This window comes from Lissotriton helveticus, chromosome 8, assembly GCF_964261635.1.
Source record: "Lissotriton helveticus chromosome 8, aLisHel1.1, whole genome shotgun sequence".
NCBI classification, from domain to species: Eukaryota; Metazoa; Chordata; class Amphibia; order Caudata; family Salamandridae; genus Lissotriton; species Lissotriton helveticus.
This window is the reverse complement of record NC_136069.1, coordinates 1635343070-1635370641: the sequence shown is the minus strand read 5'-3', so window position 1 is coordinate 1635370641 and position 27572 is coordinate 1635343070. Positions and strand designations below refer to the sequence as shown.

General features: G+C 43.4%; 1 long non-coding RNA gene across 1 annotated transcript in view; it reads left to right on the top strand.

Moving 5' to 3' along the window:
* The window catches only part of LOC144772108 (uncharacterized), a 388983-nt gene that overhangs the window by 285837 nt on the left and 75574 nt on the right, over nt 1-27572 (top strand). Inside the window, exon 6 of the long non-coding RNA XR_013599646.1 lies at nt 10667-10746. This is a non-coding gene — a long non-coding RNA (uncharacterized LOC144772108). The remainder of the gene's footprint in view (nt 1-10666; nt 10747-27572) is intronic.

Below are 27572 nucleotides of genomic sequence, written 5' to 3'. Positions count from 1 at the left end.
ACAACATTCCCAAACAACATATCAATATCGGCCAAATTCAATATGCAAGCGTCAACTGTTTGACACAATTCCTTATAATATCCAGCCGGATTTTTACGAGGGTCCGGAAGAGTTTGTTTAAGCGCCAATACTTCAGACCTTTTCCAGGGTTCGTAGACCCATATACGCTGAAAATGAGCAGGTACGGGAGGTTGACCAAATACTGTGTCCCTCCATACGGGAGGAACTTCACGCATCGGATATTTCTTAATGCCTTTGGTTTTGGCAGGCTCAGTCTCGGAAAGGGATAAAGACAAAAACATTGTTCGAAACGCAATGAGTTTATACACCGCGTCTTCGACTCGTGGCCCTACAATAAAACCTTTATCAAAGTGGGCTTGTAACTTCAATAGCTCCGAAGGGACTGTATCTAACTCCATATCTTCCCAGCCTTTAATAAGAGTCTGACACATGACATTAAAACCATATCTCTGTGTGGGCTCTACCCATTGGTGAAAAGAACTCATAATGTCTTCTGTACTATAGTCTAGTCCTCTCTCAATCCATTTACGAGCGAGGGAACCCAAAACTACTTTCTCGTCCATCAGAGGAAGTTGACACCGAGATTGTCATCTAGAGAAAGCTGGAGATAGATTCAAAGAACCGAGAAGAGGAGAAAAGTAATTGGAGACAGCATCAGCTAATCTCCTGTGCGATGTAGGGGAATCCCTCGAGAGAATGGGAGGCAATACAGATGCAGAAGGTAACGGAGACTGAAATGTAGCCGGCTGAGGGACAGGAGTGAGGATTTGTAGAGGTGGGGGCTGAATTGTAGGCTGGAAAGACGGAGCAGAAACAGGCAGGGCAGCATTAGTGGGCTGAACCGGTTGCTGAATAATCGATAATTGAGCAACCACTGGTTGGGCAATAGGAAGGGGCAACAAGGGTGCAGTAGGATTCTGGGCATAGGGCGGAGGTGAATTCAATAAACAAGACATTAGAGAATCTTCTCCTAATTCATTTTTTTATCTGAGGAGGAAGTAGGCAACACCGGATAGCATCTATCTATCGCCATGCAATGTTGTCTTTCTGATATTTCATTCACACCATCCGTTTCATTATTTTTAAACGGCTGAGCAGCCTCTATAATTGACATATTTTGTGCTTTCTTATCCTTTTTCGATTGCTTAATTTCTTTCTGTTTGGCTTCCTTACGCCAAAGGCGAAAAGAGTCAAACATTGCCGGCCGGGCTTTTTGTCTAAACAGAATCGTTTCCAAATTATCTAATATGGCGGAATCAAAACTACCACTTTGGGGCCATTTCAAAACTCCACTATTTTTCGTGTATCGGACCCATGTCTCATTAAAGGTAATGGGACCAATACGATGTTTAGAATAGAGCTCATAAGTGGGAGTTCCAACTGGAGGAATCGGGCATGTATCCTCCAACTGGGAATCCCTCATACAACCTAAACAACAAATTCTTTTGAACTTACTTAACCCAGGCATCGTTACTTCTCTAGGCTATTCACAAACAACAAGGGGTATAAATCAATGAAACAGTACAAACGTACCTACCCCTTGGCTTCAGTTATTGCAACAACTGAATCAAAACCCAAAAACAAAGGATCGTGGGAGCGACCCACCAAATACTTAACTAAGGATCGTCCTACACCAGCGAAGGTCCGTCTATCGTCTCGCTTTACCAAACATCATCAGAAGGGTCCAAGGCAGGGCGACACTCAGGGCAGCAGTCTTCAGTAGCCGTTGGAAAGGAGTAGCCGCGCTGACTTTCGGTCCACTTACGACATACAGGGGTCAATCACGTGGTGCGCGTCCTCCAGAATTTTCTTGCGGGGCTCCTCACGTCCCTCGGGCTTAACCGCTACCTCTGAAGTCGCCCCACGTTGGGCGCCAGTTGGAGAACCGCAGCCTTAAGGCCCGGTGGTGCAGGGTACGCCTAAGATCCCCGGGATTCACCTGCCTTGTCAAATACAGAGACACGGACTCTTCGTCAGTACAACAAGGTTCAAAAGAGACTGCCACTTAACTCCGAGGTGCACAGACTTATATATGGTACAATACAATGTAAAATGCAATCATACGAGAGCAGGAGACATAAACAAATGTTACAAACAATGCCTTAAGCCCAAAGTAACTCAAGTTTCCCGGTTGTGTTTGTTACTCGACCCCTTGAGTAAATTATCGAGTGAATCCACACAATTCGGTTTACAAGCAGAGAAAACAAAGCTGTATGTGTTAGAAGAATAGTCGTGAAACAGGAGAATACATGAGACATGTAGCGAAGGACAGCAGATAAGATAACCTGGTGGAAAGAATGGTGCGAGCCAATAAATAGTCCGGACGGAGATTAATCGGCTCAGACAGGAATTAGTGTACTCGGCCAGACCCTGACACTCGTTAGTAAACATAAGCGAAAAAGCCACCTGACACGTGAATGCAGAAGCGACAAAAACATCGCGTTCGCCGCGCTGCCTGAGTAAGGTCAACACAAAATGGCGGCGATTACAAAATGGAGGCTGAGTACGAACGAATTCATATTTTACAGAACCTCAGCACTATTCTTAGGAAGAACTGGCACATGTGAAAAAATGAGAATGTGATAGGGGAGAGTGAGCATAGATACCCACAGAATACATTTAGGAGAAGTCCTACTTTGAAAGACTATTTACTACACATATAGGGACACAACAAAGCACTATGCAAACAGGCTTTTACCCTTCCATGAATTTTAAAACCTCCAAATATAGTGGTAAAGTACCTGAGTATAAAGTCACAGGCAAGTCCCAAACAAATAGGATTAGACAATAATTTAATTTTATTTCTGATGACACTGTGTGCTGACTGCTTTACCCATGCAATAAGCAATGTATTGGAACCACGACTCACCCTAAAAAACATATTTTAGAGCAAATGTGAGCCACCAAGAACAGAGATGTAGCTCACCCAGTAGCCAGACACTTCCAGGCCTTTCATGTTAGCAACTGGAATGTTATCAACATTCTTCGGACTTGACCATGTCTTACTTAGGGAAATGGAAGGAGACAAGGCCAGGATGTGACGTAGGGTTCAGTCAAAGTACATTATTAGTCTTAGATGGACTCAAGAGTAACGAGGGGCATGCTGTCCACTTAGGAGAACAGACGCGTGCTTCTGCTTTTTTGGATATCAGGGCTAATAAGAGTAGACATAAGGTGAGATACCATGAGCAAATTATAACATGGGGCGGGATATTGTGAACCACGCACATTATAAGTCCACAGTTTATTTCACAACAAGGGATAATACACCCACGGCGTGAATATTATTTGTTGGGCAATTGTTTGTTGTCCAAATGACAATAACAATATATTATGGATACAAAGCTTTTGTGATGAATGATATATTATGAAGCAATCAGTCCACAAACTGACAACTCCCTTTTTATGAACTATTTATGATGGTTTTAAACAATGCTAACTTTCCAATATCAGTGTTTCATTTGGGAGTCTATATTTTTAAAGTCTATGTTTTATGAATTACAAAGTCCTAGTGTTTGTTGTAACAGCAGATGGATATAATTATCCACTTACTCATTGCCATGAAGTGCGATCAACAATTCATTCTCATATGTTTAGCTTTTTGTTGTAGGGCCTACACCTTTCGGCAATATATAGTTATGTTAGCAATTAGTGATGTAATTTTTATTGTGACCTTTGAATGGTAGAGAGGGGGCAACAATTCAGAATAGCCCACAGGATTCCACCTCTGCCCAATGACCCATGAGTACCTCTTTTATGTTCACTTTTAGTATGTTTCTATGGTGTTCAACTTTTCGTGGTGCATTGTTGGAGGAGAGATTCGCCATTCACTAACACAATGATCAAGGCATTGGACAAAAAGCGTCTGTTAACTGCTGGGTTAACATTAAAATAGCACTTTTCCACACCCTGCAAATGCAGTTCTTTTTTGGGAAACTCCGAAAAACACTGAAATTCACCAGTTATCGTTATTAGACCTAACTATGTCTCACGCCTCTACCACGCACTGCTTATGACCTCACATATTACTTTACTCATGACATGTTCTATGACATTATTGATGATATCACAGACGATATAACCCAAGCTACTCCTGTACAAACTACTCTATAAAGCAGTACATCGTCAGAGATATGCCGGTTAGTACCAGCCCCGGAGATCTGCAAATCCATTCTCCGAAGAAGGAGTGACCGTGCACAGGGGCGGCCTTAGGCATGTGCAAGCTGTGCACCTGCACAGGGCCACCAAACCCCAGGGGCCACCAAGCCAATATAATCCTCTGAGGATGGATACATATTTGCGTGGCTGCCCCTGGCAGGGATTTGGCGGCCTCCGGCTCTGTTCCACTTACAAACACCCTGACCCTCCCCGTTCACCGGCCTCCGCGCTCCGCCCCACCCGGACCCTTCTTCCGGGGGCCCCCTACCTACACTCCCTGCCCAGGGCCACCATGAGCCTAGAGCCGCCCCTGCCGTGCAGGTAAGAGCGTTGGGGCGGCAGGGTGAGGGAGACTGGACAGACGTAGACAAGGGAAAATAGATTTAATTTCCCTTGTCGTCGTCTGTCGAGTCCCTCCCCCACCCCGCCCCACTGTTCGGACCTGCACGGGCGGGTGCTGCTCGGGAGCCTCGAACCAGGTGAAAGCTTCATGCGCCTTGCTGGTCTTCATCATCTGAAACCCGATGTGGGGTTATGGCTTGTGTGGATGTTGCGAGAGTTGTGTAATTTTCAAATTTCAGTAGCTGTTTGTTTTTCATTCATTACCATAACTCCACTTTGCCTGTGTACTTTGCAATGATTTTTGTTTAGCTTTTTTCCAATCTACACAAAGGTGTTCTAAATAGGCTTTACCATAAATTCAGTTCAATGTTGTGTTTCCCCCTGTGAATATGCATATATAAGTATCTCTGTAACTGAGTTACATAGAGAATGAATGGTTTTTTAGGTCCTATGATTCCTAGTCCTGGCTACTCAGCCTGCATGGGTGTGATGTCATAGAATGTTGGGTGTGTGTGCATGCTTTGAATGAGTGGGGCTGAGCAGCGGGATGCTACTCCCGGTGGGGCACCCTGTACCAACTTACTTGAACCATTAAATCTACTTAACTACATCCCACGCTCCTGGTCTACCTATCATGACAGTACTTCTTCAGTTACAAAAATGGTGAAGATGTTAAAAAGAACCATGCGTGAAGAGCCAAGAAATTACAGTTGGAACTAAAAGATGATAGCCTGAGTCTGAAAAGAAGCCTGAAAATGAAGCCTGCGCAACGCCTGGGATACCCCACCGGTGTCTTTTCCAACAGAGAGTCCACAGAGGTATGTGTTGGGTGTTGGACATTATGTGGCTCGAGTGACTCGGAACCTGCCTTTCTACTGACTATCGACAATGTGCTTTGAAGTCGCTGCTAGTGTCTGGGACCTGTTCATGTAGGAAGCGCACCAAAGGTCAGTGACAGAGCGTGTTGCAGTGAGTGTACTCTGATTGTACCAGCTGCGGAGTACAGTGCACGGTACTGCACAATGAAAGTGCTGTAATGGCACCAGCGGCTGAGTGTGAACAAAGTCGGTGTTAGTAGTATCGGCTGGAAGCGTGTAGGAAAATTAGTGACGCGTGAAGGGAGAATTTGCTTTGAAGGCAAGCTTCTCTTTAAAAGTATACAAAGCCTGCTGGTCTTGAAGGTAAATCACCCTGCTGTGCACGTGTGTATCCAAGTGGGAGGGAGGATTAGCGCTGAAAGGATGCTCTTCGTTAAAAGTAAACAAGACATGTTAGTATTTGAAAATAAAAACAAATCGTTTTATTCATATTGGAAGCTGCTCTAAGATAAATGTGTTTTGGTGTGCGGTGAACTGTGTCCAGTTCCACTAGTTGGCAGTACAACTTAGATGAGGATGTTACAGAAAGGTAAGGTGTGAATTTTCAGGGAAACATCCATCGCAACGCAACTTTTACGACGCACTACCATTACAACGCAGGATTTACAACGCAAGTCATTACAACGACTTGCGCTGGAGGGCGCTGTAGGATAGGGAATAGTTTACTTTACTATTCAAAACCTTCCCTACTATCCACGGGGACTGGAGTTGGAATAGTAAATTAAACTATTCCACTATCCAGCGCCCCCCAACGCAAGTCGTTGTAACGACTTGCTTTGTAAAACCTGCGTTGTAAAGGCATGCGTAGTAAAAGCATACATTGTGATGACATTAATCCGAATTTTCGTGCTGAACAAAGTTTGACCTTGTGCACCCAAACCTGCGAGTCATATCTGCTGTGAAGGAAGCAGAGTTCTAATAAGAAGGAGCAGCATTTGAAGGGGTTTGTCTACACAAGATCAAATCGCAAAAAAAAAAACCTGTCAAGAGCATTTCAGATTGTGACTTGTAAGGATCGGGGGCAGGTTTCCAGCGAGATGTGATTGTGGAAACAGTGCTGCTTTTAGTGAGTCGGAGTCGTGAAGCAGTGTCTTGTGAAATAAGGAATCTGTGTGGAATAAAGCAATGTTTAAATTCCCACCAGAGAAAGGCAAATATGTGAAGCGTCACTTTTTAATGCAATGGCTGGTCAGATTTCTTTACAACTGGAAGCCGCCAGTCTCTGTGTCAAGTTCAAATCTACGCTTTTAAGAGACTAAACAGCATGTTTTGATGCATCTTAAGGTTGGAGCTGCGCATGTATCAACTTACTAGGAAATGAGAGAGTTTAGGAACAACTGCAAAATGTTGGAAGCAGCGTCACCAAGGAGGTTTGATTCAAGATTTTGTTCTGCAAATCTATTTAATGACAACGGTGACTACTTTGTGTTGTTTTAGTTTATTATTTCGATTATTTCTGCTAAACAAGCAAGAAGAAATTTTCATATTTTACCTGCACAATTCATGCATGTTGTACTGTGGTAATGTTATGTAAGACCTTTCAACCAAAATTTAATGTGAATGTACTTCTATATTATTTTAGTAACTACTGTTATTTACATGCTGAGATTTTCTATAAAATGCCTGTGGGATATTTACCTTGTTTTGTCCAAGCATGTTTTGTGGGTCATGTACCCTGTGTTGTATTTTTTTTGTGCTTTTCCCTCGCACGTGAGGGTTGCGATGGGAATGTCTTTTGCCTCGCACGTCATGGTTGCGTTGGGAGTGTTCCTCACACGTCAGGGTTGTGTTGGCAGTGGCCCTCGCATGTCATGGTTGCTTTGGGAGTGTCCCTCGCACGTCAAGGTTGCGATGGAAATGTATTTTGCCTCACACGTTAAGGTTGTGTTGGCAGTGTCCCTCGTACGTCATGGTTGTGTTGGGAGTATCCTTCGCACGTCAGGGTTGCGATGGGAATGTTTTTTGCCTCGCACATTAAGGTTGCGTTGGCAGTGTCCCTCGCACGTCATGGTTGCGTTGGGAGTGTTCCTCACACGTCAGGGTTGTGTTGGGAATGTGCTTTGCCTCGCACGTCAAGGTTGTGTTGGCAGTGTCCCTCGCACGTCATGGTTGCGTTGGGAGTGTCCCTCGCATGTCAGGGTTGCGATGGGAATGTTTTTTGCCTCGCACGTTAAGGTTGCATTGGCAGTGTCCCTCGCACATCATGGTTGCGTTGGGAGTGTTCCTCACATGTCAGGGTTGTGTTGGGAATGTGCTTTGCCTCGCATGTCAAGGTTGCATTGGCACTATCCCTCGCACGTCAAGGTTGCGTTGGGAGAGCTGTTTTTTTTTTGCCTCGCACGTCAGGGTTGTGTTGGCAGAGTACTCAGGAGTAGTGCAGTATTGTCAGTGTGCATTACAATTTTGTTTCCCCCTCGCACGTCATTTATTGTGCGTTATTACATCCTTGCTGGAACATGTGCAATTTTTTTTTTCATTTTTCATGTGCCTTCGCAGAGGGAGATGGGTGTGTTGTGGTGATTGGTGGTGTTCTTCAGAGTGTACTGGGTAAATGTGTTGATTGCATTGTCCCTGTGGTGTTCTTCGGAGTGTAATGGGTAAGTGTGGTGATTGCATTTTCCCTGAAACATTTGCTATCTGTTTTGATTGCATCCTGCCTGAAAACATGTGCAATCTTTTAAATGTGAATGTGCATGTTTCATTACCATTCTATATGAAGAATACAATTATTTATGCTATATGATCTTGAGTGAACTATAAAGGAATCATTTATGTCCTACCATCTTATTTGACCTTATTGACTTTAATATCCTAGAATGCTATTTGATTTTTGTTTTGAACTAAGAATGCATTTACCTATCAGATATGATTTTTGTGACCTAATTGGATTTTATTTCCAATGAACGGAATGTGATTATTTTCTCCACTTTCCTTCTTGATGTTTTATTGTTTCTAAAGAAAGGAGATATGTTATATCCTATGATTCCTAGTCCTGGCTGCTCAGCCGGCATGAGTGTGATGTCATAGAATGTTGGGTGTGTGTGCATGCTTTGAATGAGTGACCAGTTAGATTGAGCGGGGCTGAGCAGCAGGATGCTGCCCCCGGTGGGGCACCCTGTACCAACCTACTTGAACGATTAAATCTACTTAACCTCATCTCTGGCTCCTGGTCTACCTATCATGACAGTACTTCTTCAGTTACAAATGCCAATACAATCCAACCCTTACTGGAAAACCCCGGAGAGATGTACTTGAAGAGGAACCTTCGTTAGGCAGAGGAGAAGAAAGGGGTGAGGGCATGAGAATACTGTGGTGGTCAGCAATTTACAACAGGAACGGCAGTAGCTGTCGGCAGTAGGAGTTACTGCAGGGCGGTGACGTGGGCAGGGGGAGGGGCATGGTGTGGGGTAGTAATGTATGGATTACGGAGTTTTACAGGTAAGTAAACATTTAAATAAATAAAACGAATTTTACTGCGCGCACTGCATCACCAACTGTGATGCAGTGCACGCAACGAAATTCGTTTTATTAATTTAAATGTTTACTTACCTGTAAAACTCCGTAATCCATACATTACTACCCCCAACCCTGCCCCTCCCCCTGCCCACATCACCGCCCTGCAGTAACTCCTACTGCCGGCCGCTACTGAGGAACGGGTATGTTTTGAGAAGATTAGAGGGAGGGTATGAGTAGCAAGCAAAGGCTTGTATGTCTAAAGCAGGCTTTTTTAACAACTTTGGTGCTGATGACGGCTCCCGCCCGTCATGAGTCACAGTAGGCGTGTGCTCCTGACGGCTGTGAGCCGTCAGAATGTTGCCACTCCGCCCAAGTGTGATTAATTCACCACCTGTGCGAGAGAGAATTAATCAGTGAGTGAAGTGCTGACGGCTCCCAGCCCTTATGAGCACACGCCCACCATGAGTTATGACGGCTGGGAGCCGTCATAACTCACCGTCATAACTCACCATCATAACTCTGTGACTGTTATGTAGTGCCCTTGCAGAGTCATTCCAAATCAATAAATCATATTTTACATTACTACTGGCAATCCTGCACAGAGGAGATCACGGCTGGTAACCTTTCATAGGGTGGTCATTCATGTAATCTTGTCTGATGTGTACAGCACTAATACTCTGCATGGTTTTCATTGAACATTAGTAGCTTTAGTTAGTGAAACGGTTGGAGATCCCTGGTCTAAAGGTTGCATACAGAAATAGTGTCTGACATACATATAGGGCCATATGTATCATTGAAATTTGCATTCGCAAAGGCCAAAATTCGCAGAATTTCGGCCTTTGCGAATGCGAATTCTCATTATGGTATGTATTAAGCAAATGTGGGTCAAAATAAGGAATCGCACAATTTGTGATTTCTTATTTTGCGATTTCTTATTTTGCAATTGCATTTAAGGAATTGCAATATTTGCGATTCCTTAAATGCAATGTATGATGCAAAAAACTATTGCTAATTGTCCCTTAGGAATCGCAAATTACCACCAACTTCAAGTTGGTGGTAAGTTGCGAATTCCTTTAAAAAAGCATTTTTTTTATGGCATGTATGTGCTCCATATGCGCACACATGTCATTTTCAGGGGTGCAGCAGGGTGTCCTTTGGACACCCCTGCACCCCTTGAAAATATTCTCAATTTGCGATTAGCTAATTGCTAATCGCACATTTCCCCTTCATTCCTATGGGCCTCCTGGCCCATAGGAATGAATGGGAAATTATTCCTTAATTGCGATTAGCAATTTGCCAATCGCAATTAAGGAATTTTAAGAAATCGCTAAAAAGAAGCTGATTTCTACATACATACCATTTTGCAATTTATAAATAGCGATTCCTTAAAAATCGCTATTTAGGAATCGCAAAACGGAATGTTGATACATATGGCGCTTAGTGTCCTGAATATTCTGTACCAAACAGCATCCCATTGAGTGTAGATTTTCCATTATCTGCAATGAGGCTGTAAGCAAAATTTGAGACACAATATTTCCATCGCCCAGCCTTTCATCACTGGCCCTTCAGAGTATGTGCACCGCATGCAGAGCGAATAGCAAGCGCAGCAGTCAGCCCAGACTTCCCATGAGGCTTTGCTGTTAATTGGCGGCTCGTCTCTAGGTCCTGTTTATGTGCTCGCCTTGCAAGGCTTTGTTTACTCTGGCAGTTAAGCTCGGCTTCCTTTACGACTGCATAGAGCCAGGCTCAGCAGCTGGCATCACAGGGGTGCTGCAGGCAACACATCTTATTACTGTTATTATATTTCTCAGGTTCCAGCTGAGCAGGGAAAACACGTTCCATGTAAAGGGACAGTGGGCTTGAAGCTGTGAAAAGATGTCGTGCTTGAAAGGTATGTTTTCTCCAAATAAGTGGTCAGACTGAGACAAGTGGGAAGGACAGTCTGAGGGCAGGGAGGGAGGGCGGTCAGGATAACGCGTAGAAAGAATGCCAAACAGTTACCTTGTGAAACATACAATAAGATGTATTTGTAAAGCTCACATTCACTTACTTTGTCTTCTATATTATATTATATGAATTTATTACGCGCTCGGCTACTCGTGAGTTTATTTATTTATTTTTATTTAACATGTTTTATTTAGCGCTAGCTGGTCCAGGGGGTATCCAGGCCCGGACTGGCCGTTGTGGGCACCGGGCAATCCCCCGGTCGGCCGCAAGGGTGGGGGCCGGTTTTGGGCCCTGGGGGCCGTTTTTGTTGCAGAGCCGGTTTTGCAGCATAGCATAGCATGCGGCTGAAAAGCGGCCCTGGCAAAGCGCTCGCCCCCCTCCCAAGCACTTTGCCAGGGCCGGTTTTGGTTCCCAGTCCAGCCCTGGGGGTATCAGAGCACGTTACAGGGGTACAAGCTGCAACATGTCAAAAATAAAATAGCAATGAGGTAGTCTTCAACAACCAATACAAACGGTAGAAGCGTATTAAATATATTGCACAGTCTAAACAATAACAAACGAGGGAGTAGGGTGTGGGAGTGGGGGGGAAGGGAGGTTCATAATTAACCCCTTCGGGGCTGATGACGAGCTCAGCTCGTCATGGGCGTAACCTGCGCTACGCTGATGACGAGCTGAGCTCGTTACGTAACGCGGGTTTTTTTAAAACGCAGCACGCAGCGCGCAGCGGGAAAACTGCTAGCGCGCATGCGGTTAAGGCAAACATCAATACAGCAATGCATAGATAGGAATAATTGGATATGCACAGGTTAACAATGAGGTAGAATAAAATAAATAATAACCCGAACAGGAGGGTCAAAAACAGCTCTGGAATTCACATCATAATATTACAAAAGTACATAAGTTGGGAGGGGGGCTGCCTGCTGGGCCTGAGGATAATAAGCTTATCTTGATGGGAAAGCATGGGGAGGAGGGGGGAAGGGTAGGTGTAAGGTGGTAGGTTATGTTGAGGAGGGAGGGAGATTATTCAATCATAACTGGTGGAGGGACATGTCCTATAGGGAGGGCTAGAGGGAGGAGTTATCGGGAGAGGGAAGATGAGAGAGGGGAAGGGGGGCAGTAGGAGGCTAGAGTGGGATGATCTTCAAGGGGCGGATTTAAGGACCCCAGTGTTTGTTCAGCAGGAGAGCTTTGAGGTCTTTTCTGAAGCTGGCGTAGGAGGGATTGAAACAGAGATCTTTGGGGAGGGCGTTCTAGATGTTCAGTGCATTTCCTGAAAAGGAGCGAGATTGTGTGGATTTCTTGTTTAACCTCTTCCATGCTCATGACGAGCTGAGCTTGTCATGAGTCACGGTGCTCCGGTGTTCATGACGAGCTCAGCTCGTCATGAGCCATGGAACGCTCGCATGCGGGGATAATACCCCTGCTGTGCTGAGCATTCCACGGCAGGTAATGCACCTGTGACGAGCTGAGCTCGTCATGAGCACAGGAGCGCCGTGCCTCATGACGAGCTCAGCTCGTCATGAGCATGCGGGTGCTTTGCGTGCCCCCCCTCCCCTCAGCACAGCGGGGGATTAACCCCCGCAGCGAAGGGGTTAATAGAGGAGGTAGCAGGGCGAGGGTGTTGGAGCTTCTCAGTGATCTAGAGCTGCCGGCTATGTAAAGTTTATCCATGAGGTACTGCGGGGAGCTTTGATGGAGGGCTTTGTGCGTAATGCACGCTGTCTTGTATGAGGTTCTCCCTTCAATGGGCAACCACCGGAGGGCTTTAAGGGTGGGGGATATATGGTCAAATCGTTTAAGGTCGCTAATGAGCCTAGCGGCAAGGTTAAGAACCAATTTGATGGGGGTGATGTGAGTTTTAGGAGTTCCAGTGAGGATGGCATTCCCATAGTCGATTTTTGACAGGACCAGTGATCGAACGACTAATTTAAAGTCATCAGCAGGAGCGAAGGGTTTTATTTTCTTTAAGTGATGGAGTGTGTAGAGAGAGCTTTTGGCTGAGTTTTTAATGTGGGGGATAATAGAAAGCGTCAGGTCAATGTTAAAACCAAGTGATTTAACCGAGTTGGATAAGGTGAGAGAGCAGTTGAGTGCAGTGAGGTCAGAGATCCAGGATAGAATGGGGCGCAAGTTGCTCTTCGGGGAGAAACAAATGATTTTGGTATTTTTTGGATTGAGTTTGAGGTGGTTGAAGTGCAACCAGGATTGAATTTTACACAGGGTATCATTGAGGTGAAGGACATCTGAGTGGGATTGAATTTTATAGTAAAGCTGGTTGTCATCCGCGTATAGGTGGTAATTGATTCCTGCTTGTTTAAGGATGAGGGTGAGGCATTCAATGAAGAGTTTAAATAGAGAGGGGGAGAGGATGGAGCCCTGAGGGACCCCTAGGGAGATGGGCAGAGGTTTAGAAAGACAGTCAAGGATTTTAATTTGCTGAGTTCTGTGTTGGAAGAAGGAGGTGAACCATTTAAGGACTGAGCCATTGAGGCCAAAACGCTCTTTGAGTGTGTTAAGTAGTGCAGAGTGATTTACAGTATCAAAGGCAGCGGAGAGATCAAGAAGAATGAGTAGGGAACAGTCACCTTTGTCAAGGGCGTGTTGGATGTTATCAATTATGTTTAGCATTGCTATTTCTGTACTACAGCCCTTTCTGAAGCCAGATTGGAACGAGTCTAAAAGATTGAAAGAATCAATGTGCTTGTCAAGTTGTAACTGAGCCCACTTTTCAAGGGCTTTTGAGAGAATAGGAAGGTTAGAGATAGGACAAAGGTTATTTAGGTCATTGGGATCACCTGCTGGATTTTTGAAGATGGGGTGATTTGACCTAATTGGAGGGAGGCAGGGACACAACCAGAGGAAAAGGAGGAGTTGATAATGGAGGTCCAGTAGGGGGTAATGGTATGTTTAAGGTCTTGGACGAGGTTTGATGGGAGTGGGTCATTAGTGTGTGAAGATGGTTTCAGTCTGGAAATGACATTAAGGACATCCTGTTCCATGACGGGATGGAAGTCGTGCCAAGAAGCATTCTTTTTTAGTTCCAGAGTGATGGGGTCAGGTTCAAGGATCGGAATGATATGAGGGAGTGATAAGGATTTATGGGGAGCGTAGCGGGTGTAGGAGATTTAGGGAAATGCCTAATGGGGGTAGTGGGTTAAGAAGGGGAGGTAGGGCGAAGGATTGATCTATTTTGGAGATTTTTTCTAAGAAGTAGCTGGCGATTTCCTCGCATCTCTCAGTGGAGGCGATCAGTTTTGGGGGATCAGAGAAGGTTTGGTTTTTCACAATGGTGAAGAGTTCCCTAGGTCTGTTTTTTGCCCGATTGAGTTGAGAGCGGAAGAATTATGTCTTAGCATCGAGGATGTGTTATTTTTAGTTGGATCTAGCGGATCTGAGGAGAGAGAGGTTAAAGGGGGATGGGTTTTGCCTCCAAACGCGTTCAGTAGATCTGAGAGTGCGACGCTCATTGTTGAGATCTGGATTGAACCAGGAATTGGTGAAGCGTTTCCATCGTTTTAGTTTGCTCGGGGCGATTTGATCAAGGACTTTAACGATGGATTTGTTCAAGTGTACGGTGAGGTCTTTGGCATTTTGATAGGGAGGGGAGAGTAGAAGTTGAGCTTTGACTTTGTCTGCCAGTTCGCCTGGAGGGATAAGGTGAACATTTCTGGTCAGTTTCATCTGTTTGATGGATTTGGGTTAGGGAGGAAGAACAGTGTTAGAAATCTTAAAAAGGATGAGGTGATGGTCGGACCTATCAATGGGGACTATGGAGGAAAGGGACACCAACTCATTGTTAGTAATGATGGAGGAAAGGGAGGCCAGCTCATTGTTAGTAATGATGGCATCAAGAGTGGCTCCTTTGGAGTGAGTGGGGGAGTGGCAAAGTTGTTTAAGGTTAAAGATGTCAAGTAGATCAGTGAGGAGGTTTATCATAGGATCGTCTTTTTTGTTCCAATGGAGGTTAAAATCCCTGAGGAAGAGGTTTTTAGAGTTGGAAAGTAAGGATTGGGTGAGAAAGTCAGGCAATTCTTCTACAAAAGGAAGAGGGTCACCGGGCGGATGATAGATGTTGTATAATCTAATTGGAGGGGAGCCATGTGCTTGAAGTTCTGCTCCGAGATATTCAAAAGTAGAAGGATCGTGGATGCGCACAGGGGAGAGTTGGAGTTCATTTTGTAGATTATTGCTAGACCCTTCCCTAGTTTTAACCGGCCTATCTTTTCTAAGGATGGAGTACCATGGGGTGGGAGGTTTACTTGAGGTGGGGAGGAGGTTTGGGGCATGTAAGGTTCTAAGTGAATCGATACCGAGTGGGTAATATCCTGTAGCTGGGTGACTAAGGAGTTGCTTAGATCAGTGCATAGGAAACTAGCAGGATTGGGGCAGTTGAGTGAGGAGAGGAAATTGACATCTTTTCGGAGAGAGGTGAATTCAAAGATAGGTTTGCGAGAAAGAGTTCTATATTAAGAAGCGTCTGGGGAATGAGGGAAAAGGGGCAGGAGGGTGGGAGTTCCGGGGGACTAGGAGGGAGTTCAGTGTTAGTTAAGACAAGGGGCTTGGGGTGTGGGATGTGAGGGAGGCCAGGAGGGGGAGTAGAGGGGGCTTCTGATTAGTAGTTGAAGAAAGGGAGGAGGGGGGAGGGGAGGTAGTCGCTGGGGATTGAAGAGAGTCAGGGGCATGAAAGGGAGCTCGGGAAGAGTGGGGGGGGCGTGGAACCATAGGGAATGGCAGAGGGCCTCACATGAACAAATGGGTCTTCAGTTTTTTTTAATATACTTGGATCCTGGATGGTACGCAGGACCAGGGGAAGAGCATTCCAGGCAACTGCTGCTTTGACTGAGAAGGAGCTACCCCTATCCTCTGACGCTTACAACGAGGGACCTGGGCCAAGAATAGAGACGAGGAGCGCAAGGAACGCATAGGAGCATAGAAAGAGACGTGCTTCTGCAGATAAAGAGGGCGATGCCCATGAAGCGTGCGGTGGGCCATGATCAATATTTTGAATTTCACCCTGACAGCCAAGGGCAGCCAATGGTACAGTTGCAACTGAAGATGAACACTGTCCCTGGATGACAGACCTGATAATAGTGTGGCCGCAGTATTCTGTACCACCTGTAGGCTCTTCAGCCGGTAGCCAGGAATACCAGCGAAAAGGGCATTCACGTAGTCCAGCCGGGACACTATCAACACACAGGTAATTGTTTGCCTTGCCGCAGGAGGCAGAAAGGGAAAAAAACATCTAAAAGATTTCAACAAAGCGAAACAGCCACCGGCCAGCTTCTTGATGTGATTAGCGAAAAAAAGATCTTCGTCGAACCAGACCCCAAGATTTTTTGCTGGCTGCCCAGTAGAGTTAGGACGTGGAAACTCAGGAGGCCAGAGCTGTTCTCTAAAATTCACAGGGAATGAACCAAAAAGTTAAATCTCTGATTTCCGCTCATTGCACTTGATCTGTGCCTCTGCCATCAATTTAAAAATAGATGACAGGCAGTGTTAGGCCCGGAGTACAGAATCATCCCCCTTAGCCCAGGTGAAAAGCAGCTGGGTGTCGTCCGCATAGGCCAACACCTTAGGCCTCTTCTAGGCACTGAATATCAAATGCATTAATTATGCTCTCAATTGTGCTCATTTTATCCACCTCAGAAGATTGAAGTCCTTTCTGGGCCTGCCAGGTTTCAGACTTGGGACCAAAGTCCAGATTTCTCAGGTGTTATGTTATGTGTATTTGTAAAGCGCACTATCACCGCGAGGGTATCCTGGTGCTGAGCAGGTGTGTGTGTGACTAGCCCTGCCTAAGGTAGGTTGGTTAATTGAAAAGCCAGGTCTTAAGCTTTTTGCTGAATTAAAGAGAGGACGGGGCTCTGATAAGGAGTGGGAGGCTGTTCCATGCTTTAGGATAGATGTTACTGAATGCTCGTCATACGTTAGTGGACTGAAACACTAGACCTCGGTCGGTGTAATTACATTTTCAGACTACATATATTTTTCTTTGGTTGACAACAGCTTTCATCAATGTTTGAAGGCACATCTGAACGGAGCGGTGGGTGCAAAGTGAGAATTTTGCACTTGTTCTGCAGTTCAAATGTCTGCGCAGAATTGCAGGGGCCTCGATGCAGTCCCTGGAATCCTACTCAGAGATAAAACTGAACTGCATTCTAGGAAAAAACGCTTTTCAAGGAAAGAAAGAACAATGGCAGTGTTTGGTGGCCCACAAACTTTTATTTCAGAAGAGGTGGTAAGGAGTGTTGGAAGAAGAATTGTAAGTTAGAATTAACTGTGGAGACATCTCAGACTAATCCAGTTATGTTTAAGAACATTGGGCCATATTATCGAGAAAGGGCGATACATTATCGCTGCTTTTATCAGCAAGAAACTGCCGATAAAGCGGCGATAATGGGCTTGATAATAGGCCCTTGCGAATTCCCATAGAGGCCCAGGTTAACACCAGAACATGGGCTTCTATGGGAATTCGCAAGGGCCTATTATCAAGCCCATTATCGCCGCTTTATCGGCAGTTTCCTGCCAATAAAAGTGGCGATAATGTATTGCCCTTTCTTGATATTATGGCCCATTATTCCCCGAAGGCCAACTAACCCAGTGGGAGGTCTGTACCCCACAGAGCCAAGTTCAAAGTTAGCATTGATTATGTGTGATGTGGCTGTGAGTTTGTGAGGCGGGTCGAGATAGGAAATCTCTGCACTGCTTTGCCTTGGTTGGAACTGGAGGTGTCTCTGCGTCCTTTTTGCCCCCTCTTGCCCTTATTCTTGGAACCTTCCCTCGGCGGTCCAAAGTACCCCGGTTTGTATATCCTTGAAGTGCGGCCACTCTTCTCACTATATCCCCACTGTTCCATGATTGACTTCCACTAGCTGTGCTATCTGTAATCACCATTGTACATGGAACATAGAGCTACTGTATGCCACTGCAAAATGTTTTTTCTTTTTGTTTATTCCCTAAAAATATAAATAAAGACTTTTTTTTTTTAAGAACATTATCTCAAGTCCCAATAGGTCTGGGCAGGTTTGTTTTCAGAGTTATTTAGGTGAGCCTGCTGCTTTAGACGATGGGGTGGGAGTGTGGTTGTCTCCATGGTGGGGAAATTGTTTTCACAGGGTTGTTTGCAGTGTCATTGTTGTCAGACCTGCTGGACTTTTTTTTTTAGTTTTATATAGCGCAAACTAGACCCGAGACATCCGGAATCAGAGCGCTTTGCATGAGCACCAGTTTCGTTACAGATGAACACGTTCATTTTTGTCAGGCACGGGGAGATTTAGGGACAGATGTAGGTAATTCCAATTTACCTAATCTTAAGTACCGAACTTTACCGATTCGGTATTTAAGAATAGGTAAATGGGATGTAGATACATTTTCAGTAAAAATTACCAAATCGGTAAGATTCGGTATTTACCAAATCGGTATTTACCGATTCGGTAATTGCCATTCATTCCCATGGGCCTGGGGGCCCATTGGAATGAATGGCAATTACCGAATCGGAAAATACCGATTCGGTAAAATGGGGGACACATTCACTGGTGCCAGGGTGTCACTTTGACACCCTGTTGCACCTCTGGATCGTGCTTGTGTGCAGATGTGGCACATGGCACAGTTGAAAATGCACAGATTTGCATTTTCAAAGGTATTCCTTATTTACCACCAACTTATAGTTGGTGGTAAATAACGAATCCTAAAATGGGAAAGCACTCATTTGAGTGCTCCCTACATTGCAAATTCGGTAATTTAGCGATTCGGTATTTTAAGGAATCGTAATTTACCGATTCCTTAAAATACTGAATCGGTAAATTACCAAATTTGCAATTTAGGCCCCCTACATCCCAAATGCCCAATACCGGTCGGTAACGGCCGTAATTCGGTAATTTCGCCCGTTACCGACCGGTATTGGACCAGCTACATCTGGCCCTAAGTGATTTGCCCAAAATCACAAGATGCTGAGCATCGTTGCAGAGACTCAAACCCTCTTCCCCAGGTTTGAGGTCGACCGCTCTAGCTGTAAAGCTACATCTTCTCCCCTAATCAGGCTCCAAGTCGCTCCAGAATGGATCCCAAGCCATAGTGGATTTGTCTTTGTGTTCAGAGATGTTTTTAGGCATGGGCAAAGTTTACATTTGCCCAGGGCCTGCACCTTCCTCATGACCAATAAAAAAGCGAAATTTCTCTCTATAGCTCACCACTCTATTCCTATATTTAGCCATCTCTTCTCTCTGCCTACCTCCACCTCTGACTATGTCTCTATTTGTTGAGTGTAATTTTAAGGAATGTGGGGTCCCTGGAAAGACATACTTAAACTGTCTTTGTGTAGCCATGATTCTGAAATTTTGCTGAGCATTCCATTGGTCTTCAATTAGCAGAAAATGAGTAATAAAACTAACGTTTTTTCAAACAGGGGCCCCAAAATATGTCTTGCCCAGGGCCCCCTACATTTTTAAGGCAAGGCCCTCACCTGAATGTAGAGCGGTTACAATTTCAGATCTAGAAGCCAAATCTGAGATCAAGAAGATAATGCTCACCAGAACTGAGGTCCAGGAGAAATTCTGCCCATCAAAATAATAATGACTGGCAGGAAAGAATTCCTATGTGAGTTAATGCATTTTTGGAAATCTAGTGGCTGCACAAATTTTAATGATCAGAAATACAAAAATAGTGTGTGCCCTGGTATTTCCACACCACACAGGCAGCGCTAGGTGAAATAATGCTCTTCAGGACATTGTGCCAGGGGAAACTCACAGATTAGTAAAAGTGTACAACAGGATAATTCAGCAACTAGACATAATATTGCATCAGCAATGAAGCTTAGAAAAGTTGCCCAGAATAAGGAGGAATGACTTTGATACAACAGAATGACTAATGTATGGGGTGGGAAATGGCTGTTATACATTACAGACAAGAAGAGAAGGTCACACACAAAGTGCAGCTGGAGATTTACTCCAGGGCCTTCTTTAGGGCACTCTGTGTAGTGCCCTTTTGCCCTTCATACAGCACATGGTTATAACTGGGGGCTTATAAATTATGCAATGTTGTGAACACATTGTTTTCTGCATAATTATGGAGTTGCCACATTATCAATCATCTGCCACGTATTCTGCAGATTTCACCAAATATAATAGTTTCTAGCTCAAAGGTTTCAAAAAGTACTAAAAACGCATCGATGTGTTGCCGTGCAGTGGAAGGCCCTTTGACTGTTCACATTTCTGTTGCTGATTGCTATATTTGGGTGTTTAAATGGCATTCATGAAGGTATTCATCCTTTGCCCAGACTGTGTTATGAAGTGTAAAAATGACAAAAATAATGACATAACACAGATCAGCCGTGGCCCGTGCAGGTAAGAGCGGTGCGGCCGGGTTGGGGGATTCGACAGACGACCAAGATGGAAAATTGAGTAAATAATTAATTTTTCCTCGTCCTCTTTCGTGTTCTTTTTTGTCATAGCCCTCTTGAAGGATGGAAGAGTAGCCGGAGCTCTAAATGAAGATACAATGGCCCTCATTTATGAGGCCTTGCATCAGTTTTGCGCTTCCGATGCGTCACTTTTTGTGACGCATCGGCAGCGTAAAACATGCCTCCTGTTGCTCACTATTTACAAAGTGACGCATCTAAGCAGATGCGTCACTTTGTAAACCCCTGCGCTACATTATACCTGCGTCAGGTATAATGGTACACAGACAAAATATCGAAATTAAAATATCGACATACAATAATATCGATGTTTTAATATCGATAGTATAGAATATCGATGTCCAAAATATCGACAGACAGAATATCGTTTTTTTAAGGTATGTATGTTACTAATATCGAATTTTACTAATATCGAAATTTTGTTTAGTGTTATGTATTTTAATGTGTTGTTTATATGTTTGTTAAACATGTTTTGTAATGTATGTTTGAAAATTTGTAAATTTGTTTACATTTTGCGTTTTAGTATCAGAGCGGGTTGTGGGTTTATAGGGGAATAGGGTGGGAAGTAATTTAATAATAATTAATTAATTAATATATGTTTGTAAATATTTTTTATTAATACTTAATTGGTAATTAATTAATATTAATTAGTTAATTAATTGATATAATTTTGTACATATTTTTAATTAATAATTAATTGGTAATTAATTAATATTAATTAGTTAATTACATTAATTAGAGTAATTTTTTGATATATAATTTTTTGTTATTGTTAATTAATTAATTGGGAAACTATAATATTAATTAGTAAATTAAATTATTTACAGCTAATGTGCTAATATATTTACTTTATTGTTATTGTTAATTAATAATTAATTGATAATTAAATAATATTAATTATGTAATTAAATTATTTAGAGTTAATGTGCTAATATATTTAATGTGTTGTTATTGTTAATTAATAATTAATTGGTAATTAAATAATATTAATTATGTAATTAAATTATTTAGAGTTAATGTGCTAATATATTTAATTTTTTGTTATTGTTAAATAATAATTAATTGGTAATTAATAATTATTAAGTGAATAAATTATATGATTTATTTCTGTGTAGTGGGTTGTGTGTTTATAGGGGGATAGGGTGTGATATAATTCGTCCCACGGGCTAAAAAGGCACGTCTAGGTGGTCGGACCTTCTCAGCTAACGTTGCCGCTCTGTGGAACTCCCTACCACAAGCAATCCAACAGGCCCCCTCCGAACCCTGCTTTAGGAAACTGCTAAAGACATGGCTTTTCTCCCAGCCACGTTAGCTCTCCTACTCTCTCGCCTCAGGTTACTTGTGTTCTACTAGCGCCGGGACACCTCCTCGAGAGGTAGCTGTTCGCGCTCTATAAAACCCAGTATTATTATTATTATTATTATATAATTAAATGTAATTAATTAAAGAGATTGTAATTTTCTTTGGTATTTATTGTTAATTAATTAGTAATTAATATGTGTTATTTAGTTCATTTATAATTACATCAATTTAGTAATATTAATTGTTATTAATTGATTAATTGAAATTTATATTAATTGTCTTTTTTATATGTGTAGTGTGTTGTGTGTTAAAGTGGGAGTAGTGTGGGAATTAATTTTTACCCCCATGCTATCCAACGCTTTCCCTACTGTTGCACCCTCTGGAGTGTGAATAGTAATTTTTACCCCTACGCTATCCACCGGGGAAACAACCTTTACAACGCAACTTTTACAACGCACTACCATTACGAAATTTTTACAATGCAAAAACCATTACAACGCATGTGTTTACAACGCATGTTTTTACAACGCAGGTACCTTTACAACGCATACCATTACAACGTAAGTATAGGTAAGTATATAATAATATTTTAAATTTTATATGTTTTCGTTTTTTTAAGGGGTATTTTTAGGGTTCAGGGTCAGTTTTCAGTTTTTGGGTAAAAGGGTATTTTTAGTGTTCAGGGTCAGTTTTCAGTTTTTTGGGTAAAGGGGTATTTTTAGAGTTCAGGGTCAGTTTTCAGTTTTTGGGTAAAGGAGTATTTTTAGGGTTCAGGGTCAGTTTTCAGTTCTTGGGTAAAGGGGTATTTTTTGGGTTCAGGGTCAGTTTTCAGTTTTTGGGTAAAGGGGTATTTTTAGGGTTCAGGGTCAGTTTTCAGTTTTTAGGTAAATGGGTATTTTTTGGGTTCAGGGTCAGTTTTCAGTTTTTGGGTAAAGGGGTATTTTTTGCGTTCAGGGTCAGTTTTCAGTTTTTGGGTAAAGGGGTATTTTTAGGGTTCAGGGTCAGTTTTCAGTTTTTGGGTAAAGGGGTATTTTTAGGGTTCAGGGTCAGTTTTCAGTTTTTGGGTAAAGGGGTATTTTTTGGGTTCAGGGTCAGTTTTTAGTTCTTGGGTAAAGGGGTATTTTTTGGGTTCAGGGTCAGTTTTCAGTTTTTGGGTAAAGGGGTATTTTTAGGGTTCAGGGTCAGTTTGGGGTTTTTGGGTAAAGGGGTATTTTTAGGGTTCAGGGTCAGTTTTGGGTTTTTGGGATACAGGCGTACAGGGTAAAAATAAAATAAATTTATATTTAAATTAAATCAATTAAATGAAATTAAAAAAAATAAAATTACATTAAATTATTACGTTTTTAATTTATTTATTTTAAATGTATATGTATTAGTTTTAATTTTTTAATTATGTTTTAATGTTTTTATTTAATATTTGTAAAATTATATGTATTTTAAAATTATTTTTACATTATTATTTATACATTTAAAGAAACGATATTTTTAATTTCGATATTTTTGTACTACGATATTATTTTTTCGATATTTTTGTACTTACCTTTATGAAGATATGACTCCGATATTTTTGATTTCGATATTTTTGTGTCGATATTTTTGTATGTCGATATTCTGTCTGTCGATATTATGTCAGACAATCTTTATTATGTATGCAGAGGGGGCGTTCCCCTGCAAAAAGCCTCGTAATAGTGATGCAGTGAAATCTATGAGATTTCACTGCGTCACTTTTAGAATACCATTGCGTCAAAATCTTGCGTCTGCCTCACAGCAGGCGTAAGACTGACGCAAGCCCTTTCACATGGGGCTTGCCCCATGTGAAAGGATGCATTGCTGGAGTTGCGTCACTTTTGTGACACATTCCAGCAATGCGTCACTTTTGCGCTTACAGATACGTCAGAAATACTGACGTATCTGTAACTCCTTGCGCAATGATGCATCATATTGTAAATATGACGCATCATTGGGGGCAAGGAGGGCGCAATGAAAAGTGACGCATCGCTGTTTTCTCGCAGCGATGCGTCATTTCTCATAAATGAGGCCCAATGCCTTCCAAAGGAGGGGTTGCTTTCCTTTGAATTTGACAGACTCAATTACCTTTTACGTACCTTAGATTTTACTTTGGGATGTAGTGGGTACAACAAGAGTGCTCATAAGGGTCTGGGAGGCTACATGCCAAACAGAGGGCACCCAAGACAGATTTGTATTAATGAAGATAAAGAGGATGAAGGGAAAACTACCCCTAATCAAGAATGCATTAGCAAACAGATACACTTACAGGCAAGGGGGCACTTGCGTTAGCACACAGATCAGTTTCAAAGTACAGTATAAGACAAAATCCTCAGAAAATATTGTCTTCAGATACTGTGCTGATGAATTGTCAGTAACTAGAAAACCTGATCCCAGCCCTAGTCCTGTGGTGGTAGATCATTTTGCTGGTTTATCTCGAACCATCCATCACCGCCTCTAAGTCAGGCTACTACCCTACAATCAATAATCAATGTATTAAGTCATCAGAGAATGAACTTATTACTTACTGGTAACCTTAATATTTCCGAAACCACAGCTCTTGATCCTAAGCATCACAATTGAGTCTCTGCCCTCAGACAGACCCCTTTCCATGCCAGTTTTGGTGATAGCTACTCTTACTACTATATCAAATATCCTAATAAGGTGCTCGGCCCACTGCCAAATGTACATACTGTCTTTACAAGTAAAACTTAGTACTGACTTTGACAGAAAGGACGGTAGGGGTGCAGACTGGGATGAGGAGCTCTTGATTTGGAGTAATACAGATTACCAGTAAGTAATGCGTTCATTAACTCTTCATCATCACTCCTCATCGCAGTCATTACAAATGAGGATATAAAAAAGCCTCCTAGGCACCAGTAACATTTTTCATAGTCTTTCACTTATCCACTTTTTTTCTCTGTTTTTTTATGCATACAATTATTTCACTGTAGCTTTCAACACTCCTGTAGCAACGTTCATGCAAGGGTTATGAGAGGCAACATGTAAATACAATAATTACAGAGTCTAGGTTTCAAAAAGGATTGAGTCCACGTTGTTGTTCGCAGCCTTCTTGTGTCTTTGTTGCGCAAGTGCTGGATTTTTCATAAATGGACAGCCTACGCATTTCGCCCAAACATGGGCTTCTTCAGGGCGAATAGTGGGAGCTGTGCTCTCACCAAGGTCATAGAGATCCACAAAACTTTCCAGTCCGTGTAGGAGAGTAGCACTTAAGAGAAGAAGTTCCCTTGAGAAGAGGGTAATCAATGGTCCAATGAGGGTCAGCGACCTGGGTGCTCTGTCTCTACCGCGAGTAGTCCGTGTCAGAGGCAGGGGGTATTAGAAAATAACAATGAGTCCGCGATCCATGTTGGTTGGCATCAGTAACAAGTCAGGCGAGGTATTGTCATGGGGCAGCTGACCATTTGAGGTGGGCAATATCCCGGAAGGGGAGTGACAAGCCTAGGCAGTGCAATCCTCTTGAACACTCCTGTACAACATTCAATGAGTTATCCTTATTCAACTCTAACCTACAGTGTGATACAAAAGTGTTAAGAGTGTGGACCATGTGCCTGCCATTCATTTCTCTTTTAAGGAAACCCAGCTCATTTGGCTCAGGAGGTGAATACTGCTCTGGTAGTCTGACCCCGCCACCGCCAGAGCCAAACTCCAGGAAGGAATGAAAGAAGTCGCGGAATGGATGAAGTTCAGCCGTCTGAAGCTGAACTCGGACAAGACGGTAGTCCTCATCCTGGGACCATCCCCCTCCACATGGTATGACTCCTGGTGGCCCCCGGCACTGGGCACCGCCCCCAAGCCTACGGACTATGCACGCAACCTGGGATTCATCCTGAACTCCTCCCTCACGATGACCAAGCAAGTCAACGCCGTCTCATCATCATGTTTCAACACCCTGTGCATGCTCTGTAAGATCTTCCGATGGATCCCCACCGAAACCAGAAAGACGGTCACCCAGGCCCTCGTCACCAGCCGACTGGACTACGGGAACACCCTCTATGCTGGATCCACGGCAAAACTACAGAAAAGACTTCAACGCATACAGAACGCTTCAGCACGACTCATCCTGGACATCCCCCGTCACAGCCACATCTCTGCCCACCTGAAAGACCTGCACTGGCTCCCCGTCAGCAAGAGAATCACGTTCAGACTCCTCACCCACGCACACAAGGCTCTCCACAAAATGGGCCCCGCCTACCTCAACAACCACCTCACGTTCTACACACCAACCCGCCAGCTCCGATCCGCCAGCCTCACCCTCGCCACCGTCCCACGGATTCGCAGAACCACCACCGGAGGAAGATCCTTCTCCTACCTGGCGGCCAAGACGTGGAACTCTCTCCCCACCCACCTACGACTGACCCAGGACCATCTCTCGTTCAGAAGGCTACTCAAGACCTGGCTCTTCGAGCAGTAGCAGCACACCCCCCCATCCCCCCAGCGCGTTGAGACCCTAGCGGGTGAGTAGCGTGCTCTATAAATGTCACTGATTGATTGATTGGTTGATTGACCCTGTAATTTCACTGGGCGCACACAACGTACTGGGAGATATACTTGTGTGATAGTTTGTTTTACCTATCTACTTAGGGTGGTTGTAGTTACCTGTTTTTTTACTTTATTCATGCACTATATGCCACAAATAATATATTAGAAATATGAAACTCATTAGTTCTCTGTAAATAAATCAATAATGCCATTTTAATGTCTAATGATTCATGAATAATCATTTGTGGATCATTTTGGATCACTTGTAAGACAATTTCCGCAAACAATGAAATCATATTTGGACTTTACATCCAACCTTAAGACCATATCTCAATACTTTCTTATCCAACAGACATTTTAGATAAAGATAATTGATCAAAAAGAACCAGTTTGCCTAATTTTTCAGCCAGCTTAAGGACAATCAAAAAAGAAACGTTTGTCAATACTCACAACCATATGCAAAGGCTCAAATGGCTTCTCCTCCAAACCCTTAAGCACAACAAACAAATCCCATATAGTGGCTGAAGCATGGAAGGCCAGCTTCTTAATCTGAAGCTTCTCAACAATTTGAAATGTAGTGGAACATCCCCAGAAACTTCTATGAACCCTTTAACTGCTGCCCATCGAGCCAGGGGCGTAACACAGGCCCATGCAGCCCACGCGGTGCGGGGGGGCCACAAGCTCCAAGGGGCCCCCTCGGCACTGCACTCAGGCCAGAGAGCTCATGATTGAGCCCGGAGGGGGCCCCTCTATGTACCGTGCAGGGAGGCCCCCTCAGTTTTCGTTACGCCAGTGTATCGAGCCGACCATGTAGAGGGAGATAGTCCTAATTAGAAGCCATCCCGTAAGAAGTCTAATATGTGGAACTGATCAAATGACTTTTTCTCAAAACCTTTATCTTGACATCAATTTTCAAAATGCCTCCAAAGTCTTGAGTAATTCGCAAGTATTGAAGGCTTTCTACAGACTTGAATGCCTATTGGCACTTCTTTAGAGTAGCCTATCTCCTTGAGGGCAGGCTCAATTTCCATGCCATGAAACACAATGTTCTCTCAGGTTTTAGTGTTAGGCTTGTGAACTAAAGGGGTGGAAATCATAATGGAAGCTGAAAACACTGACGCTTCACTAACTGAATGATCAACAGAAACCATGGCCATGGTGACCAGTGGGAAGCAACCACTATTACTTCCACCCACTTGTTCCAAATGATTTGTAAGATGTTCAGATGGAGATGTATGGGGGAAACGGAAACGGAAACAGGGTCCTTGAGGGCCATGGCATTGAAATTACATATCCTCCATCAGACAATGTTCTGATCCCAGTTCTGAACAAAAATTGAGACAGAAGAACATTGTTCAGGGATACAAATATGTCCAGCCATCGACTTCCGAACATGTCCACTATCACCTGAAATCACCACTAGTAAAACAATTTCCTGTGGGTACTGGTCCTATGGCACCCTTTTGCAATATATGTCTACCTTTTATACCTCTAGAACCATTCCGTGCCTGGGTCTCTGGGTTTCAAAGTAGTTTGAAAGTGAT